Source organism: Pimephales promelas, chromosome 22, assembly GCF_988280905.1.
Source record: "Pimephales promelas chromosome 22, fPimPro1.hap1.1, whole genome shotgun sequence".
In the NCBI taxonomy this organism is placed as follows: Eukaryota; Metazoa; Chordata; class Actinopteri; order Cypriniformes; family Leuciscidae; genus Pimephales; species Pimephales promelas.
Genome location: NC_142790.1, coordinates 12,255,311 through 12,277,424, shown reverse-complemented (window position 1 = coordinate 12,277,424; position 22,114 = coordinate 12,255,311). Strand labels below are relative to the sequence as shown.

The following is a 22,114-nucleotide window of genomic DNA, read 5'->3' as shown; positions in this document are numbered from 1 at the left end:
AATATAGCAGGCTGCATTGCACACAAAAAGAGAACCAGAAAGCCAGCATCTATCTGCCAGCTTATGCCAGTCTGTTATTAGCAACTTCACAGCTTTAGACTGTGAAGTCTGGTGGAGGACCATAATGCCCAGTAACGTCCATTTGAGTGTAGGGCTGTGACAGTGGGGGTGGGGGTGAGGTGATGCACATAAACTTAGCAAAGCAATATAGGTTTAATAACATCCTGAAAAGCTAAAAAGCTCCCACAAAGTGGTATTGTATCTATTTTTGATATTATTAAACTTGCAGCTTTATTATTATTAGAGGAATGCTCCATAGAAGCAGATCATGCACACACACACAATCTCTCTTTCTGTTGATGAACCATTTTTAAAAATGTTATCGTTCCAAACCAATTGATCTCTGTGTCTGATTTAAAGTGTGCAGAATACCAAACGTTTGGGGGTCAGTTTTATCAACATTCTATCTGTATCCACAAGTTTCCGAGGGGCGCTCATGTAAAAAATAAAGTGGGTGAAACTTCCGGTGAGGCGGCGGAAGTAGCATTCCAATGGTATTTTGTAGGGGTGTCACGATTTCGATATTAAATCGAAATCGATCGAAATTAATTCAATGGTATCGAAATCGAAATAAAAAATGGTATCGTCGATACTGCCACGCCCCATGTCGCGTCCGTGATGGAAAGTTCGGATCGTTTTACTGACTCTATTGTTCAATCTCGTTCATCAAAATTAACTAAACTTTTTTTCTAGTCATTTCAGGGGCTTTAAAGGTGCCTTCTGGAACAAAAAATCAAAAAATATTCCATATTCCATAACAGATGGGGGCAGTATACCTCCAGAAAATGTGTTGTGCCGCTGCCGCACGCACTCACGTCTTCAAACAACACAAACGAGCGCTGTTTTGCTCTCTTTCTCCGCATATTATTCAAATAATTTGACACGATAGTAAAAGGTCGGAAGACCGCAGTTTCACGTGGAGCATTTGGAGATTTTTAGAGATCAGAGACTAAATGAACAACATCTCAACACTAAATGATGAAGACCGACTCATAGACGCCTGTCTCAAAAACAAGCTGTTGCATTTCGACGATATGGGAAAATAAAAGCCTGCAGGCTATTATTTTAAGTTTACGGTATTCGTTTTGTTCATATTACACTTTTATTGTTAGTTTGAATTAATTTGACAGACAGCATTCGCTGATGTTGATCAACCTAGCGAAATTCAGAGCTGCCAACTCTCACGAATTCACCGTGAGACACATGCAATTAACACTTAGCAAGCAGGTTAGTTAAGCTCTCAGATTCTGTCAATTTTATTATGCAATTCAAACAATAAATACCGTTTTGGCGCTTGTACATGTTACACCACAGATCCCTAGCGCACGTGAACCGATCATCTCTACTAGCTAATGGAAAAAGAACCCGAACACTGTTGAAAGATACAGTATGCTACAACTTACCAAAATGTATTCCTCATGCATAATGTCGACCAATCATTTTTTGAACTCTTCCCTGAACTGAAATGTAGTAATGGGCTGTATTTCCACACGACTGACATCAGGTTCAAGTACACACACAAGCCGGCGCTAGTGCGACTCACTCGTGTACTGCAGTTTGGCTGGTGGTAATGTTGCCCGGCCGCATACCGCCTCCCATGGCCGGAACTGGTATTACGACACCTACCGGGCCGGGGCTAGTCATTTAACATGCTAATTTAGGTTTATATCTCGGCAGCACTATAACTTGTCAGTTTTTTAATTACATCATTGCACTTATTTCTTCTCATTCTTTTGATGCGTGTAGCTCATTTTTTGGATATTTTTACCTCAATTATTACATATGCCACCTTTAAATGTTATACTATTAACATGAAAATTCCCCGAAGAAGATGTACATATTGAATGCAGTGAAAAATAATTTACATAGAACATAATTACTTTACCTTCCGAGTCTTTTGTTCATTTGTCGCGTGACAGAGGCAATAAACAGGTCGTTTATGATGAATGACTCATTCATGATGAACGACTCATCACAGTGCGGAAAACAAAACACCTGTTGAAAGGCTGCGAGTCCTCTAACTGACACATCATGACACATCAACTCATGCAATTACAAGCGCCTTAGGAGTATTCATCGCTGCAGATATTCGACCTTATTCGGTGGTGGAAAACTCCGGATTTAGGGCCACATATCGCGTCTTTTGCGCGCTCAAGTTCGTTATTTCAAATGTAGGCGCACGGTATGCGCGCTCATAATGGAAGCGGTGGGGCGCACTCGTTTTTTCCATGCGCGTCCGCGCCGCGTCGAGATAAAAACATCTTAAAGGCCAATTTATACTTCTGCGTAGGGTGCGCGCAGTAGGGACGGCGTAGCATACGCACAGACGCGTCCCATACCGCGTACCCTTCGCCGTCGCCTGACGCGCACCTCTTCAAAAATGTAACTACACGTCGCGGCGACGCGGACCGCAAGATCGGTGATTGGTCGGCTTGGTAGCATCGCATTTCCTCCTACGCATTTCCGCACGTACCTTCTCACGCATTTCCACCACTGTCTATGATTTCCACACGTACCATCTCCTCCGACGTCTTCTGTCATTTCTGCCTTTCAGTTTTAGTAATTTCACTAAAGTGAACTGTTTTTCCACCTCAATAAGCGCCAACTCCAACATGATCCACTCTCTTTCAGTCAATATTGCTTGTAGTAACCTAGCCGTGAGGAATCTAAACACAGTGGAACATTAAAACCCTCCGCCGCCAACTAGCGTTTCGGAGCAGTACTGCAGAGCAACCAAGACCTGAACGCAGAAGTATAAATGCTCACAACGGCGTCGCCTACGTGCGTAGCCAACGGCGTACACTACGGCGTACCCTCGACGCAGAAGTATAAATTGGCCTTAACTTTTCAGAATACCGCAAGCGCACCATACGCACACAATAGGTCATGTGACAAGAACCAACTGAAGCGCAACCGCCCTGGCGCTTTGCAAAATGGAGAATGCAGCGCGCCCAGCGTTTTCTACGCGTTTTTAGGCGCTATATGTGAATCCGGCCTAGCGTGCTAGAACCGCGCTACGAAATCCCAAGTACGCATTTCACAACTATGGTGATACCCTCATTGTACAACAAAGGAGAAAGTTATTGAAGGTCTGAGAAGTGCACATTTAGTGGCCTTGACTACAGATTGCTGGACCTCCAGAGCAACACAGAGCTTCATGACTGTCACAGCACATTATACTGGGAAATTCAAAATCCAGTCCTTCAAACTCACCCCATATATGAAACTGAAATATGAAATTATAAAATAATGAAAAATACAGTCATCATTCTCAGGGGATAAAAAGTAGTTATTTGTCTGGTATATGTTTTTTTTTTATAACAGAATATAACTGTTCGGAAATAGTTTAAGATGCTTAATTATTCAGAGAAGACTAGTGTGGAGTCTATGGACATTGCTGTTTTATTGCTTTTGTTTGTTTTGTTGTGATCGTGAACATAAAGGTCATCTTATGAGAAGACTGCAGTTACAAAAGCAAAGTAACCTGCCATTTAGTTTCTCTTAAGTTTCCAATTGACTTAATAAAGTCATTGTTACATTTATGATGTTACTTGTTTTTGTTATTATTTTAAATTTGGCAATGGTGTGGTGTACATTGTGAACAAATTTATATTGCATAATGCATAAATTTGTAGTCTAAAAATTGCATAGCAATCTGCGCTTTACATTTTTTTTAAAATCGAGAATCGAATCGAATCGTGACCTTAGAATCGATAACTTAATCGAATCGAGGATTTGGAGAATCGTGACACCCCTAGTATTTTGTGTGTTAGTTAGCGAAGAGGCTAGCTGTTTTTCGGAGAATTATTTTACTATTTAAAGACGCCAATCTTTATGAGAGATGTCGTTACGGAGCTCAGGGACAACATGCGCTGTTCGCGGTTGTATGTATAACCGGACTAAACTAATTCAGTGGCTTAAACGTGATTGTTTTGAACATAAGCTGAAAACAAAATCACAGTGATCCTACCAACGACTGAAGTTTAAAATTTGTTTAAATTCTTAATATTCTATAAACTCTATCAGCATGTGATTGGCTGTTCGCTACTGATGTTACAGCTAAACTCAGGATCAAAGCCTGTGTTGACAGAATACCAAATGTGCCAGTTAATGTATTCAAGCAGCACATTCATTTATCATTTTGAATAAACTCCAAAGCACAATGACTAAGTGTGTATTTTTTATTTTAATTGTTTGTCAGCTCGCACAACTGTCTGTCAACATGCCTTGATGAGTATTGATTATTAATAATGTTATTATAATACTCCCAATCAACTACTGCGGAGGGTAAAGGCACTGTTATTTCACCCTTTTGAATTTCGTTGAGGTTGTGTTCCCACATCGTTAGCTAGTTTGGATCGCTATAACTTGAATGACTGTCAACTGTTGAATGAACGAGTGTCAAGCATGTCAAGTAGCGCTTTGTTTACTTCAAACCGGAAGTCGCGCCCACTTTTGACGCAAGGCCTCATGGGGCGTAGGAAACTTGTGGATAAAGGCGCTGTTTTTTGGAAGCACACACACACCAGGGCTCCATGCTAAGGATTTTTTCTTGTTGGGCCCCACCACAAAAAAAAAAAAAGTTATAAAATAAAATAGGCCAAGTTATAGTTTTCTGTGTTTTTACCCATTTAACCTTAATAAACTAGCCTAACTTAGAATAATTTTAAATATTGTAAAGAAAAGTACTAAGTCAAATTACGAGCAATAGCACAAACAAAATTCAATAAATAGAACAAAATGAAAAAAAAAGCAATGCTTTTCAGGTTGGTCTAGTTTACAGGTACAGAAATTGAATAAAGTAATCAAATTGTAAAATAACAATAGACCTCACTGTATAAATCAAATGTTTTAAATTTAAATAAAAGTCACAAAAGTTATTCAATAAAGAGCCGTGAGCGATTTTTTTTCTTTGTTGTTTGATTAACAATAAAAACCAGAGACAGCAGTAAGAATATTAGGCTGTTATCACTTTAAGACCTATAGGCTAATTCATGGATCCAATATATTCCATTTCACTCTGCTACTTTTCCATTGTTTTTCCAACAATGCTATACAGATGTCTTTAACCGCTGCCCTCGCGTCCAACGTCTCCCGTCTTCTTACACGGCATTCAAAGACAGTGGCACGTTGAGTAAAATGTAAAGAGAAGTTTCAAATAAAAGAAGTTTCTCCCGATATTCCAAAGCAACTGACATTGATAGAACAAGTTCAGAAGAGTGACTTTATCTTCTGCAAGAGCAAGACATTTACTGTATATTGTTGCATTGTTGATGTTGCATTGCCCGGGAATGTGAAACTGAATTCCTGGTTAATGTGTGAAATACACTATACAAATAAAAAAAAATAAACAAAGACGAAAGCGAAAGTAAAATGCGCATTCCTATGATTAGGAATGAACTGAAAATACTCACTCTGCTCCGCGCCAGTGAACATGCACCAGTTTGAATGCCTGTGCACATTTTACTTTCATTTTCAAAGTTTTCCTCACACAACCAAGAACACAAGTCATGTCTGATTAGCAAACAAACCAAAAAAAAAAAAAAAAACGTACTTATGAACCCAGTTCTTTCAAATGAGTCAGTCAAAAAGAATTAACTAGCAAGTCATAAGTTAAAGATGTGAAAGACTGACTGACACATCCAACTCTAAATTAACCAAAACCCGTTACTGTGGCGCTCATTAAACAACATGTAATTAAAGGGAAACAGTTTTGTTGGATATATTAATATTGGTGTTCTTTAGAAAATGTTTAAAATCTAGCTCTACATACGGGGCCAATAGCCTCTGACCTCAAGCACTGAGCCCAAAATAGTAGGCAGCGCTTCTATTTTGGCCTCCCCTTCCCTTAACCTCCCCTTCCCATAACTTTCCCTTTCCCTTAACCACCCCGTAAAACGACGTCACACAACTCAACCATTTCACCAGCTGACTGAAAACTAGATAGATTGCAAAATGAGCATGACAGAAGTGTACGTTAGGTCTTTACTTAAAGGTACAACATGCAGGATTTTTCACCACCAGGGGTCGCTAACCTCTTAAAATAACAAAGTTGTATAATGACCCACATCAAGCGAAATTTTGGATCTTGTCGTCAAGCTGATGGATCTTTTATGGATGAGTGAGTGAATACATTTATGTTTTTAACATGACTGTGGTGAAGCAGGGCGCGATTGCTAGACGTACACCAGCGCAACACGCAACGCAAGTCCCGTGGATATAAAGGAATAAGGACATTTCATTCTACTGAACTACATGCAAATATGCTATATTAATACTCACACAGGTCAGTTTGTCTCAAAGACAAGAGGTAACACAGCGCTGCTTCACTTGCTCTAACAGTTACACTATCACACTAAACAGGTTTTCAGTGTGTTGAATGTCGTTAGTTAGGTTGTGAGTTGGCCGTATGAGACTAAGCTAGATTAACATTAGAGAATAACATACAGATCATATTCTAACTTTTCATCATGTTCAACTAAATAACATTGATTCGTTTTATGTGCATTTGCTCACCTGTCTAATAAAGTAAAATGCAACACTCGTCTCTGAGTCTGTCAAATCAAAGATTCGCGGACGTGGAGCCCTCAGCATCTCGAAAGATGTCGATCTTCGTTTTAGTCCTCTTTTTTGTCTCAAAGACTGCTTGTCATGGACCGTAATGTATGAACAAAACAACAACAGCGTTTCTCACAATTTACAAATAGTTTGAAACATTTGGGAATTGACCCTTCACTAAGCCACGCCCAAAAACAGCCACTGGCCAATCATGTCTTTCGAGTGAGGGAAATATGCCAAAGCATTGTGTCTATGGATTGTGCAAATCTGATACCTGGTATCCTCAAAGTTTGGATGGGGGAGTGATTTTTTTTTTTCCTTCCCGAAAATCTTAAAGGCCAGGGGAGAAATGATGGGCGTGGATCAAGCAGTGGGAGACCCCATTCACAACGTTGCTTTTTCAAATGCACGTCATAAGTGACTAGAAGCACTGTAAAAAAAATAGCCTTTGTGAATTAATAATTCAAATAAGCCGAACCGGTTTAAAGGAGCACTTCACCCATTTCAACATTAATCTTTATTGAAAGTGGATCATATATGTAGTCAAAATGTAAAATAATTTTTGAATTTGGTGCCCTCTTGACCGAGAAAAAAAACTGAAGGGTGCATTTGTATGCAAGACAACAACTCCCACAATGCACCACATTGCACAGCTCCGCAAGCCACACCCACTAATCCAGAACAGCACAAACAGAGAAATCACTCTTCCATCTACAAGGCTAATGTTAGCAGTCACCAGAGATTGAAATTCATTTCATACAAAATTTCTAGTTAGTTGGCTGTGAACAGGCCTGATTTTATGTTGTGTTTTGTTTCTGTTGTGTGTGGACAGCAGTCGTCAATGAGGGGCTGCTGGCTTATACTTTCGTTTTGTATTTGTTCATTTTACTATTACAATGTTTAAATGTTCGCCAATTCCCTCCTCCTTCCCACAACGAACAATCTAAGATTACATTGGCAAACTCATTAGTGAATTACTCCTTGTTTATTTATTTCTATATGGTGTATTACTGCATGATACCTGGATGTTCAGTCAGGCGAAACTAGGATGGTTCACATCACAACACAAACATCCGTGCGCTCCTCGACCGCGACAGGCAGCCGCCTCCAGTTCCTCCATCAGTCTCAGCTGCTCTTCACTATATTGCGGCTCGTAAAGACAGCCACAAACATCGGATTCGAGCAGCAGAATTTCAAAATCCTCTTTTTCCATGTTTAGTTTCTTCCGTCATTGTCATTACTTCCTATCTCCACAGTGCTTGTTAGCTTAGCTTCCAAACAAGATGGCTGATATTGTTTCAGTTTCTGCAGGTGAAGTCCCACCCACTGATCTGTTATAGGCCTGTAGGGTGAGTGGGTCCCACACCCTTGAATAATGAGGAGCTAAAGTTTGTAGTTTCTACACTTGTCAATGAAATGCGATGATAATCTGCAAAAATGATAATCTTTACGTCATAATAAGCAGGAAGTTCAACACTTAAATCCCTATTTCACCCATCTCAGGGGAAAATAAGGGAATAAACCATGGGCATTCAAAAATATGACTGGGTTTCTAAAGATACAAAGTTTAATGCATATGGGTGAAGTGTCCCTTTAATTGCGATGTCATGTTAATTGCGATTAATCGAGCATCCCTAATCAACATCTAAATAATACTTCTAATTCTCTTTCACGTCTCCCAGCATTCAATGGAAAAATTCACAAACATTTCTCTCAAAATGTCTGCATTTGAGTAAATATAGTCAGCTATGGCTCAAATAAGCAGCAGAGAAAGAACATATCATAATTGATCAGTGCATTGTGTCTTAAAGTGACAGCAGCCTAATATTTCAGCAACTGATCAAACTACAAAAGACAAATAAATAAGTCCCTGCTCTTCACTGAACAAACATTCACAAGTAGCCTTCAAATACTTTTTTTTGTTTTAAGTTAGGCTAAGTAAACAACATCCCTTTAAAAACAACAAGTGAACAGAAGTAGTATAAAAATTAAGAACAAAGAAACACTAAAATGGGACATATCATGAAAATCTGACTTTTTCAATGTTTAAGTGCTATAATCGTGTCCCCGGTGCATCTGACCAACACAAAAAACATGAATTGTGAAACCCAGTAACTGTTTTGTTAAGTTTTTCCCTGCAAGCATGTCAAAAAAATTAGCCGATCAGATTTCCCTCTCCTTCTGACGTTGGAAAAAGATCTTATTATAATATTACCGCCCCTTAATCTGTATTTTCCACCTGTGGCGCCGACATTTGGTTTTCGCAAGCAAAAACAGTGTAACCACTTCTAACCCAATGGCAAAAGTTAGAGCAAAGCATGCAATCTCTCGCTCGGGTTTCATCCTTGTAGTACATTGACCCAAAAAAATGTCACAACAATCTTATAACGACCTCAGGGAACTCTGTCAACTTGTAAAAGATGTGTGTTGGTAAAACATGAGGGTGCATGCAAGTCGATAAGATGAATCAATGTAACTCAACAACAACAACAACATACATGTATCCACTAACCATTCAGAAATGTCCAAGCGCAGTCTAAGGCCCCGTCCACACTACTGCGTTTTCGTTTAAAAACGGAGACCTTTTGCTACGTTTGCACCTCCCGTCCACACTAAAACGGGAAAAACGAAGACCTAAAACGGAGAAGTTTAGAAACGCTGCAGCTGCGTTTTGCGTTTTGAATCTCCGGAGTGCGTTTTAGTGTGGACGAGACAAAACCATACAAAACGGAGAACTTTAGAAACGCTGACGCAGAGGCTGACGCTTGGCTCTATGATTGGGTGTTATCAGTCATGACGCATCCTTCCCTGATTCGTCATTCACTGTTTACACCGGCACGCGCATGCCCAGTGTTGGTGAATGGTCACGTAATCTGCGTTTTCAGTCGTTTTAATGTGGACGGAGATCGTTTCTAATACGCAGGTAAAACGCTAGTGTGGACGGAGATCGTATTCGTTTTAATTCTCCGTTTTTAAACGAAAACGCAGTAGTGTGGACGGGGCCTAAAAGGTGCAACCTCTTCCTGAGGGGGTATTTTAAGATGAAATTGTACAGACACATTCTGTGGACACCAGAATTTTTGGAGGTGGGCTACTCAAATTGACTCTTCTATATATAATTTGTGCTGCGAAATTGTTTAAAACCGTGTTTAACAGCATTACAGATTTTACGCGCTCACCTGTTCAGCGGTGTCATGGTAAAAAGAAACTAAAACTTATAGACACAAAAGGTTAGTAAGTGATCTTTTCACACTAAGAACATTGCAACATGAATGCAGATACTCTACTAACATGATTACAGTGTTAATGATATGATATGGCATTAGGGCTGCAACAACTAATCGATAAAATCGATTATAATCGATTATGAAAATCGTTGTCAACGAATGTCATTATCGATTAGTTGGTCTGATTACGTCACGGGGATTGTTTACATGCTACATGCGCTTCTTACATGCGCTTCTTACGTGTGCTTCATGAGGCACACACGCAGTCTCTCTCCCTCGCCGGTCTGTGCGCAACACGGACGGTTTGGAGCACATTATCTTCTGTCTCGCATGCGCACTCTTGATTCAGTGAGTTTGAACTGATTTGCGGGCATCAGGAAACCGCTATCAATATGCAGCATACACGAAAATCATTCACCTTTCGGCAAATTCGCCGTTTTGAAACCAAAATAGGTGACCTGCGTTAATCGTGTATACTTTATGAAGCCATACTGTAGTATAATGTGAGATAGAAATGTATATTTAAGTCATTAAATTCAAGTTAACGTAAGCTTTTCCCTCCACTGCGGCTGTTAGTCATTCTCTATTCGGTGTTCAAACAGCGCGTCGCGTTACAACAGTTAACATGATGAAACTCTTTCCAAGATGATTCAATGTTATTATTATAATTGATCCGTAGATAAAGGTCTATGGTTTCGTAATATAATGACTATCTTGCTAGACTTTTATTGCTGTAACTTAATCACTTTCTACTGAGTGTCTGTTAGATCACAACACTAGAGTAGACTCGGTGTTGTGATCTAACAATTATAGATTAGTAGACTATAATTGTTCTTCACGTGCACAGTAGCCTAAATGAAATTTAAAACTGTTAAAAGAAAAGGCTGAATAAACTATTGCAAAGATACTGTATAATACACAGTCAATATTGCTTCCTCACTAAACAGCTGTGCATCTGATTTTTACGATGTTTTTCATGAATGTATAACAATACAAAGAGCAATGTGTAACGATTTACCAGAGTTAGTGCTACACTTATTGTCTCTTATTTTTTCCCCACTAAGGAATGTTTTTTTCACTAAATGTTCAGATTTTATAAAATTATTGTGCACTTGTGATGTTTCTAGGCTAAGTTTTTCTGAGTTATCCACTAATCTAGTTTACAATAGCATTTTTGTCATAGGTTATAGTCATATAATTTTTTTTTATTTGTTGTTTTTCTATATAATGAAGTTGTCTGTATTAAGAAGATTGTTTAACACACAAAAGAGTGTGGTTTTTAGGGTTTTATTTAGTTATAATAAACAAAAAAATGAAATAATTTTTTTATCCGATTAATCGATTAATCGAAAAAATAATCGTCCGATTAATCGATTATCAAAATAATCGTTAGTTGCAGCCCTATATGGCATACTCTTGGTTTTAGTCCATAAATCAGATACATGTACAAGACAGTTATAGGGTGACATAAGGAGGAAATAACCTCTGTCACATGAGTATGTTAATGCATTCACAATCAGATCATGGAATATCTTATCAGAACTTACGGAAGACAAGTGGCAATGTGAGCAGTCAGTACAAATACCCACAAACAAAGCCATACATTACACTGAACGCAATTTACGTCAAAAAACCTTTTGTGTCAATATTTATATCAAACCAGCTATTTTAAAGAATTTATACTTAAAATAATGCATGACTATTACATAGCATTGTTGGCATACACAATGAAGATCTATAAGAATCAGTGAGAAACTCCGCTACTGAATTCAGACTTCGTTTTCAGGTATCACTGGTAAACTGAGCACGCTAGAGCAAGTCAATCCTTCACCAGATACTAGTCTCGGTAGACGAATGTGACGAAACAGCAACTTGAAACTCAACAGCATTGGCCCAAGCGAGGGACTGGACATTAAGTAGCCCAAACCAGAGGGCTTTTGGTGTCAATGATCACTGAACGCATGTAACACCAGACAACATCCAGGTACCGTGGGACTTGTTTATGAAAACAACACTGGCCGTATCGCTGCAGAAGATGTAACCGTCATTCCCGCTGTGACATTGAATTTAAACAAAAAAAAAAACTTTTTGTTAGCAGCAACTTAAGAAGGAAATCTGGGTGGCTGTTTACAAATTTTGCTTTCCAGTCCGTTTTCTTAAACAGTCTTTGTACGTCAGCAGATTCTGTGCGAGGTCGAGCAGCTTCGCTGTGGTGAATTGTGATGAATAGGTCTGATCTGAACTCCTCTGGAGAGGCTGCCATTGAAGCAACTGAACTCAACCAATTCTCGTGTGTCTCATTAAACCACTTAAAGTGAAAATTGGTCTCCTACTATTATGAGAATCATTCAGCAGAGCTGCAGAAGCAGCGGGAAGGCAATGTTCAGAATTGAGAAAGCTTACTAAATACTGTGCTTACTGCCTAATATATTGTTCTACTATTTATATTTCAATATATTATATTTATATTTCAATAATCAGTTTGCATATGGTAGGAAGTAGTGCCCATTTTATCATCCTTGAAAAAATGGCTAGTCTGTAATGTTGTGTGTAAATAGGTCTTGACTGTCAGTAGTCTAGTCAAACAATGAGTGAATTAAATCACACTGGGAATGAAATATCATACAGTGTGTGCATATTGTGCTCTGCTTAAATGTGTAGGCTAGGCCTAGTAATTCCGTTCATACAGAAAATATGAAAATTGTGCACAGTATACTGCAGAAAACAATAGTACACTGTGGAAAAACGAAAAATTATACAGTTAAAATAATAAAACTGATGTACTTATAAAACACTGCTTTTATGAATTTTATTTTATGAATTGTATTTTATTTTTATTTTAAAATGAGTTTTATTTTCTTTAGTTCAACAAAACTTTAAACTTTGAAAAATTATACAGTTAAAAATACCTGTTCAGTGGTTTACAGTAAGTTCCCGTATTATATAATGGGAAAATGTAATATCAACCATTAAACTTCATGTAATTAATTGTTTGATATACTGTTAAATGTAAAGGTTTTGGAAGTTGAATTATGTTTTTATAATCAACTGACATTCGCAGAAATCCCTGTGACACCTCACACTTGATATTTTTTGATATACTTTTCTTTCTTTCTTTTTTTTTTTTTTACAATTTTTTGTCTATCAGTTGTGTAGGGTTTTCTGTTACATCTTATGTTGTTAAATTAATGTTTATTGCATTATTGTGTGTTATGATGGTGTTTTGTATGTGTGCATGACACTGTATCTGTGCACCTCTCACTCTCTATATTTTTATATCCATCTATCTATCTATATTTTTTTTAAGTATAAGTATTTCCCTCAGCTTGCAGAACAGCTACTTTTGATGAACTTCTCTTTACCCTGTTTTGTTATGGTGTCTTTTAGTTACAAGACAGATTTAGTAGTTTTTTGGGGGGTTTTAGTACAATTATAAATAGTAAAACATATTTGTACAATATATTTTTAATATTTTTTCTGGTAAACACAGCTTTGATATTTATTCTTTAAAATGACAGTTTTTTTTTTTTTTATCCACAAGTTTCCTACGCCCCATGAGGCCTTGCGTCAAAAGTGGGCGCGACTTCCGGTTGGAAGTAAACAAAGCGCGATTTGACATGCTTGACACTCGTTCATTCAGCAGTTGACAGTCATTCAAGTTATAGCGATCCAAACTAGCTAACGATGTGGGAACACAACCTCAACGAAATTAAAAAGGGTGAAATAACAGTACCTTTACCCTCCGCAGTAGTTGATTGGGAGTATTATAATAACATTATTAATAATCAATACTCATCAAGGCATGGTGACAGACAGTTGTGCGAGCTGACAAACAATTAAAATAAAAAATACACACTTAGTCACTGTGCTTTGGAGTTTATTCAAAATTATAAATGAATGTGCTGCTTGAATACATTAACTGGCACATTTGGTATTCCGTCAACACAGGCTTTGATCCTGAGTTTAGCTGTAACATCATAGCCAACAGCCAAACACATGCTGATAGAGTTTATAGAACATTAAGAATTTAAACAAATGTACACAGGAAGATTCGTCGTCTTTTGGGAGGTGATGGAAACTACAGTCGTTGGCAGGATCACTCAGTCTGATTTCGTTTTCAGCTTATGTTCAAAACAATCCCATTCAAGCCACTAAATTAGTTTAGTCCGGTTATACGTACAACCGCGAACAGCACATGTTGTCCCTGAGCTCCGTAACGACATCTCTCATAAAGATTTGCGTCTTTAAATAGTAAAATAATTCTCCGAAAAACAGCTAGCCTCTTCGCTAACTAACACACAAAATACCATTGGAATGCTACTTCCGCCGCGTCACCGGAAGTTTCACCCACTTTATTTTTTACAGGAGCGCCCCTCGGAAACTTGTGGATACAGTGTATGCTATTCCAAACCAAGCCTTTAGGCACCCACACACTACAAGATAATCAATCAGGCTGATTTAGGGCAATTGTCCCCTTCCGACCATCATTTTTTCTGTGGTGTGATGTGTTAAGAGTGATTGAATCTGCTCCGAACAACCTTTTTCTTTATTTTCAGCTAATTTTCTGTTAAAAGCAGTCCAAACACTATCATGGCATTTTTTCTTGCCAGTCGGTTTGTTAAATAGGTTTTAATATGATAGATTTAGCTAAATTCCCTGTGTTTACGTCAGGACTCTACATACCCCCTAGAGGGACATGGTGAAAAAAAAAAATTTATTTAGCTATGTTTTTGCGTTCTCTTTGCAAATGTTTTGTGTTCCCCCTAGAAACTTTGCGTTTACTCGCGTCTCGCAAAGAACACAAAAGTTTGAGCAAAAAAAGGTTTTGTGAGGGAACTCGAAGGTTTTGCGAGCGGATGTAAAGTTTCTTGGGGGAACGCAAAATATTTGCGAGAGAACACAAAAGCACTGACTTGTTATTTTACCTCCCATCTCATATTTTCTTTCTACCACCACGTTCCCTAAGTGTTCTGCAGAACTCTGGTTGTTTCTGAATGGAATATGTCAATATGTGGTGTGCTGTCTTCCGTCACATCACAGGAACAAAACTGTTAAAAATATGATTTTATTTATCGTTATGTTTACTCACCCTCAAGCCATCCTAGGTATGACTTTCTTCTTTCAGACGAATACAATCGGACTTATATTAAAAAAAAAAATGTCCTGGCTCTTCCAAGCTTTATAAATGCAGTGAATGGAAGACGACATTTTAAAGCCGAAAAAAGTGCATCCCTACATCATAAAAGAACTCCACACGGCTCCAGGGGGTTAATAAAGGCCTTCTTAAGCAAAGTGATGCGTTTGAGTAAGAAAAATATCCTTATTTAAAACTTTATAGCAATGATAACTAGCTTTCGACAGACGGCAGTACGCATCAAATTATGGCGAAAGAGTAACACCTGACCTGACGTATTGGCGAATGTGGAAGTGCAGAGGAAAGAGCAAAACAAAGCAATCACGAATTAGCCTAGATGTCTAAAATGAGACATTTTAAATAAAAATGTCTGAGGATTTCGATATAAGAGATGAAGAGCTGTGTTGAGAGTGAGAGTGTGTTGCCCAGCCTTATTTATTTGAACCAGGAGACGAATCCAAGCTTACGCTACTCCTACATCGCATCAGGGGTTACTCTTTTGGCCTAAGACGACTTGTGTAGAACGTCTGCCGGAAGCTAGTCATTTGACTTTTTAAAGTGTTAAATATGGATATTTTTGTTACAAAACCCTATCGTTTTGCTTCAGAAGGCCTTTATTAACCTTCTGGAGTCATATGGATTACTTTTATGACGGATTGATGGATGCACTTTTTGGACTTCAAGATTAGAACTGCTTCACTAACATTGTAAAGAATGGAAAAGCAATGATTTTTTTATATAATTCTGATTGTGTTCATCTGACAGAAGACATACATAGGATCATGTCATGGTGAGTAAATCATGGGATAATTTAAATTTTGGGGCGAACTATACCTTTAAAAGTGTATTTGGGTGGATGACAATACAACGTTATTTACAATGCAATACAATAACTATATGAACATACGTATATAGTGTGTATTTAAAATGCTAACTTTTAACAATACTTTTAAATGTAAAAACATTTCATTAATAATAATTTAGCTGTTCACTTAAATAGTCATGCAGTGAGAGCCAAAACAGATTTAAAATTGTATATTTTATACTTAAGGGACTACATGGAAAAAAATAAATTATATATATATATATATATATATATATATATATATATATATATATAATTTTTTTTTTTTTTCATGTAGTCCCTTAACTACAAGCTCATAAAAACTATGTGCAAGAATTGCACACGAATTAGATAATAATGATTGTAGACGCTGAATAACACGTCACACTGACTGCTGTCACTGCGTGACATATCATGTCAACTAACCCTGTACAGCTGGAAAAGCATAGGACTTCGTACTAACTTGATAAAAGCTGGCACAACTAATAAAGTTAGAATCCCCGGTTACAAAATCAACATGTAAAAGCAGAAGGTTAGCCCTGTGGATACATTAGCCTGGGTTGAAGGAAACTAGTTAGTTTAGCAGCTCTTATCTTGACTCGAGTAAGATGGCTGGACCCATGTGAAAACAAAACAACTTTCTGCCACCAAACGTCGGTGTGACGTTTACTTAAAAACGTCGTCCACACTTTTCTCAACTGAAATTAACATCGACATACAAACTCATTTTATAACCCTGATAGATATTTTTCACGTTACTTCCTCGTTGTCCTATAAGGTCCCGCATGAAATGTAATACTTTCGTTTATTCTAATGGTGAGGGGTTATGTCATTAGTTAAAGACCTCAATCAAATTAAAGACGTAAACCCGCGGATTGATATATGCGCGCTCAGAGTTTATAACAATCTGTCATTAGAATGTTTCAATGTTACTCTTCTCACAGTTCACACTCACACAGGCTGCAACTATCGCCACTTTCAAATGCAAACCAAAACAACACTTGTTTATCACTTCAAACATCAAAATAGCGCGCATTTTACCCAAACACAACTATAAACATTAACATATAAACAAATAACCCCGGCAGAAAGCGTATGTAATGGTGAAAGAGTAGCGAATGCTTACGGAATTGATGCAATTCTTTTTTCCTTTCCAGCTTCCAGCCAACTTAATTCAGAATGTAATCCAAAAAGAAACTTTTCCCAAAGCTCTCATGTGGATTAAGCGTTCGGTACGATATTTCAGGTCGAAACATTCCTCATTTAGGTGAAAGAAGCATAGTTTTCCTCGATTATATGAATTTTAAAGTTGTAGCGTTTACTCCATCATGGTGGCCATGTTTAAGAGAGACCGAAACACTGCCTGTCACGGCAACAGACAAATAGACCCACTTTAACGTTTAAGACAGTGTTACCGTTTTAAACTGCGCACAACTCGTACAGAACATCTATAAACCGAATATACGAGGTGTGGTGTGCCAAACATGTAAGTTACTTCTGTTAAAAACTGCATGGAGGTATTTTTAAAAAGTCTCACTGACCCTGCGGAGTGATACACTGAGATATACTCAAGGTAAAAAGTCTTCTGAGTCGTCAGCGGTGGGTGGTAAAACGCGGAAGTAGACTCTGGAAATTGAGATGGATCGAGTCCATGTCGCCTATCAGCACAGAAAAGGCAGTATTACTTATCTCAGACCTTTTGATCAATTCCTTTAGCAAAAACAAATGTTTTAAGTTCTAATAATACTAAATTGACATTTCTTAAATGCCTGAAAATTAGCCTATGCATGCTAGAACATCACAAAATACCAAATGTTATAATGAGTAATGTTTTTTTTTTTTTCCCCCTATAAACCCTGTACTTTCTCTTTGTTTAGGCTATTGTGTAAATTGCTTTAAATTTCAGTTGCATTCTTGACTTTGACATAGAGGCTGCATTTTTCTAATGTCCTTTACTCATGTACACGCATACGGTTAAGTAAATAATAACAGACAAAAAAGATAAAATAAATAAAAGAATATTAATGAGGAAAGGGAAAAACAAGACATTTAAATGCAGATTCCACATATTTATTTTGACTTGGTAAATATAATCACTTATGTTCAGGTCAGTTTTTTTATATAAATATACGGAGACGGTCTTATTCTCTTTAATAATGAACATATTTAGCTAATCATGTGTGCTGGCATTTTATTTATTTTACTTTCATTTTTATTAAAGAATATTCTTATCAGCAGTGCACACAAATTCAACAGATAAATGCACAGCATTCCATTTACAAATCAGATTAAAGAAGTAAAGACTCAAAGTTTAAACTTTTGTTGAACTGCAGAAAATAAAACTCAAGATAAAGGAATAAAATACATAAAAGCAGTGTTTTATAAGTACATCAGTAATTCTCTGTTCTTTTCTCCTAATAAAAAAAGAGGCTCATTAAAGGTCAATGATTCTAGGGAAGATGTCCAAAGCAGAGCAGGTGCAAGAGGAAATGAGCTCCTTCGCCTGAAAGAAGCACCAGTGTTTGAGAGACAGTGTCTCACTGATACTTTCATCACTCTGCTTCAACACGTTTCCTCTTCCCCGCTCACTGAATGATCCATGCTGTGTGTGTGAGAGAGACCTAGCGCATGGGACTGGTTTAACAAGTAATACAATTTATTATTTTCAGTAACAAACACTTCAGGGAATTTCGGTACATTTACGATTACGACAATGAATCTTTATAGATTAGCATTTTCTGCCCATAAAATGTAATTTAAAAAAGTTATAAAATAAAGTAAAAGATACACTATCTATCTATCTAGATAAGCCTTTAAAAACTTCACAACCTTTTCAATAACTTCACAAATGATAACGGGAACCTTATTTTGTGTATTTGGGGTGTAGACTGAAAAAACAACAACAACAACAACAACAAAACATCCCACTATTTAGGATAAATAATGACATTGGGGGTTGCTATACCTAAAATAAACCGAAACATAAGGAATATGGCAAAACATGGAAAGGGTCAGGGCTACTAAATGAATAGCAATAGCCAAAGACACCAATCCTATCAAAGTCTCGCCTGTTTAACTTGAATGTCACAATAGTTCACTTTTGAAAACACTTTTGCTGATAATTTACTCACCCCCATGTCATCCAAGATGTCCATGTCTTTCTTTCTTCAGTCGAAAATAAATTAAGGATTTTGATAAACATTCAGCATTTTTCTCCATATAATGGACTTCATTGGGCACCAAACGGTTCAAGGTCCAAAAGACACTTTCAGGTCAAACTGCAAACTGTTCAAAGGGCTTTAAACGATTCCAGACGATGAATAAGGGTCTTATCAAGGACCCTTAGAGTCATGACTCGAAAATACATTTGTTCACTTTGATGAACGAGTTTAAACAGGAGAGTCACGAATGCTCATCACAGAACAGATCAAGGTGAGCATTTGTGCTTATAAAACGTAAACTTTTTTTTAATTTCATTTTTATAAATGACCGATCGTTTCGCTTGATAAGACCCTTATTCATCGTCTGGAGTCGTTTAAAGCCCTTTGAAGCTGCACTGAAACTCTCATTTGGACCTTGAATCGTTTGGTTCCCAGTAAAGTCCATTATATGGAGAAAATGCTGGAATATTTTCATCAAAAACCTTTTCGACCGAAGAAAGAAAGACATGGACATCTTTTATGATTGGGGGTGAGTAAATTATCAGCAAAAGTTTGTTTTTTGTTTTTTTAAAGTGAACTACTCCTTTAACAGAATATTGAAGTATTTATTATATATTGTTTATCTGTGCACCATTATTTTTATTAATCTTTTTTAACACTTTACTTGAAGGAGTGTGCAAAAGATTGACATGACACCTTCATAATCATGACATGACATATGGTATGAATGTGAAGGAAGTTTCATGCATGTTTGTGACAACTGTCATTAAGTGTCATTCGCTCAGTTATGATATTTTTAATGCAAATATGACATTGTTTGAGATGTATTTGTTATGACACCTTGACATAAACCAATAGCTACATCATAACCTGTCAGTGTCTTTGTCATGACAACTTGACATTACTAAGACAACACAACCTGTCATAAACATGACATAGCAGATTAATTATCAAACTTAAGAAACCACCTAGCTTTATTGGTTAACATTATATTAGGTGGTTGGTTTTGACATTGACTGTCATGAAGCCATTATAACTTTTTAATGACAAATTAAATGTGTACCACTCTAGTTGAGGTCCCGAAAAATATTCATGACAGTTATAATGCCTCATGAGAGCCAATGTCAAAGCCAACCACATGACAGTTTATCTTAATTTAATGTCAAGTTGTCATGACAAACACTCTGACAGGTTATGATGTAATGGTTTATGTCAAAATGTCATAACAAAGACATCTTAAACAATGTCATATTTGCATTCAAAATGTCATTATTGAGCAAAAGAAACTTAATGACAGTTGACATAAACATGCATAAAGCCTACTTCATATTCATAACATATGTCATGTCATGGTTATGAAGGTGTCATGTCAGTCTTATGCACACCCCTTCAAGTAAAGCGTTACCATATATATATATTTTTTGTACATTCATGTGTTCTAGAAAGTCTTTAATCAAAACTTGCCCTCACATGAGACAATAGCAAACCAAGCAGATTCAACAATCCAATCAATTCTAATGAACAAAATCAAGTCCCGCCCAACATTTTTAGAAGAAGCTGTTTCACTTGTCCAAGAAGCTGTCAGAGAAGAAAATGCTATTGCAATTTTAATTTAAAGGAGCTGTATGCAAGAAATTTATTTCAATAAATCATACATTTTCCCTAATATGTCACTAGACATTAAGAAATCATGTTCATTTCAAATACTTATTTCACTGACAACAGTAGTCCGGCCAGGATATTGTCATTTAAAAAGTGAAGTCGCAGCCCTTGACTGATGTTGATGTTGTCAAGTTGTGTTTTGTTCTGATGCGTCACCCTCCACCGATCTACCAATCACGGACTCAGTAGTGTTGCGGCATTCGGGTTGCCATCTCTTCTCTAGTTACCAGAGCTGCAGATACAAACGTGTCGGAATCAGATAACAAAAAATTCTAACGTTGCGAAACCCCAAAAAACTCGATATTAATCTGAAATACTTTGTTACAAAGTCGAAAAAAAATTCATAGAAAAAAAAAACTCACTGTGTAGGACTCGTCACTTGCCATTGGAAGCTTCTTGTAGCAGCCTACATTCCTGCTGGAACCTGCAGCATATCTGGCAAACTCAAGTCATGGGGGAAGGGGGGGGGGGGATACACCCTAATTTGAAAGTGATTGCAGTACCAGTTTTGGCCACAATCTTGCATACAGTTCCTTTAAAACTGACTTTAAGAATAAGGTGTTCCATAACAGTTAGGGGAGAGCGGGGCACAACCTAATGCATTTTTGTTTTGGCTCAATTAATTAAAAAATAATTAGGTTAAATTAATACTTTTTTTACACAAGCAACATACACATCTCTGCTACAAATGAACACTTTAAGTTTTTTTTCTAGGACCTACCATTTTCGTACAGTTGCACTGAAAGTGACAGAAGTCCAAGTGTTACAACTTACCCCATATGCGGGGTTAATTGTAACAGATAGAGGGGTTAGTTGTAACACTTGTGTGTAACACGCATAATTCAGTACTATTTTATTTGTATAGTTTGATATTGTTTGTGCATCTGTATAGACAGATATCCATCCATCCATCCCTCATCCAATCATCCTTCTATTGTGGATCAATATCATGGATAGAGATATAGAAAAGGGCTGCATAGTTTTGCAATAAATAATAAGTAAAATTATAAATATTGTAATTGCAATTAAATTAGATTTGTGTGTGGCAGCTGCAAGTACAATTAATATTAATAATAATAACAGTAATAATAATAAAAAATGAGCTTAAAATAAAAATTTAAAGGGTTTATTGCATTAAGAACAGGCCATATTTTTAATAAATAAACAAGTTATCATTCATAGTACACTAAATTTTAAACATTTTAAATTCCAACATTGTTTGTGAAAGTCTAACATGTACCCTCAAACCTGAAAAGTTGTGTGGCTCCGTTTTCGTTTGATTATCATTGTACACTTGGAGGCTTAGTTGTAACACTCTGTTACAACTACCCCACTGTGTATTACATATTTTAAGCCTAGCTAACAGTCGCTAGGAATTGCTGACATGTTTCAAAACGGTGCTATGTTTAAGCCAACAAGACAGTGATTAAGGCAATATAAAGTTAGATTACACCCAACTCAGAAACCG

The 22,114-nt window shown here is 37.1% G+C and overlaps 1 protein-coding gene across 9 annotated transcripts in view; it reads right to left on the bottom strand.

The window, feature by feature from the left end:
• The window catches only part of kmt2ca (lysine (K)-specific methyltransferase 2Ca), a 207,954-nt gene extending 190,614 nt beyond the window's left edge, over positions 1 to 17,340 (bottom strand). For 5 of the 9 annotated variants that reach the window (XM_039666619.2, XM_039666624.2, XM_039666627.2 and 2 more), the window contains exon 1: positions 16,950 to 17,339. The gene's annotated coding sequence lies outside the window, so the exon portion shown is untranslated. Of the gene's footprint in view, positions 1 to 16,949 lie in introns of all 9 variants that reach the window. The other 4 variants (XM_039666622.2, XM_039666620.2, XM_039666621.2 and 1 more) reach the window with 2 other exon arrangements.
• Positions 17,341 to 22,114: the final 4,774 nt, after the last annotated feature.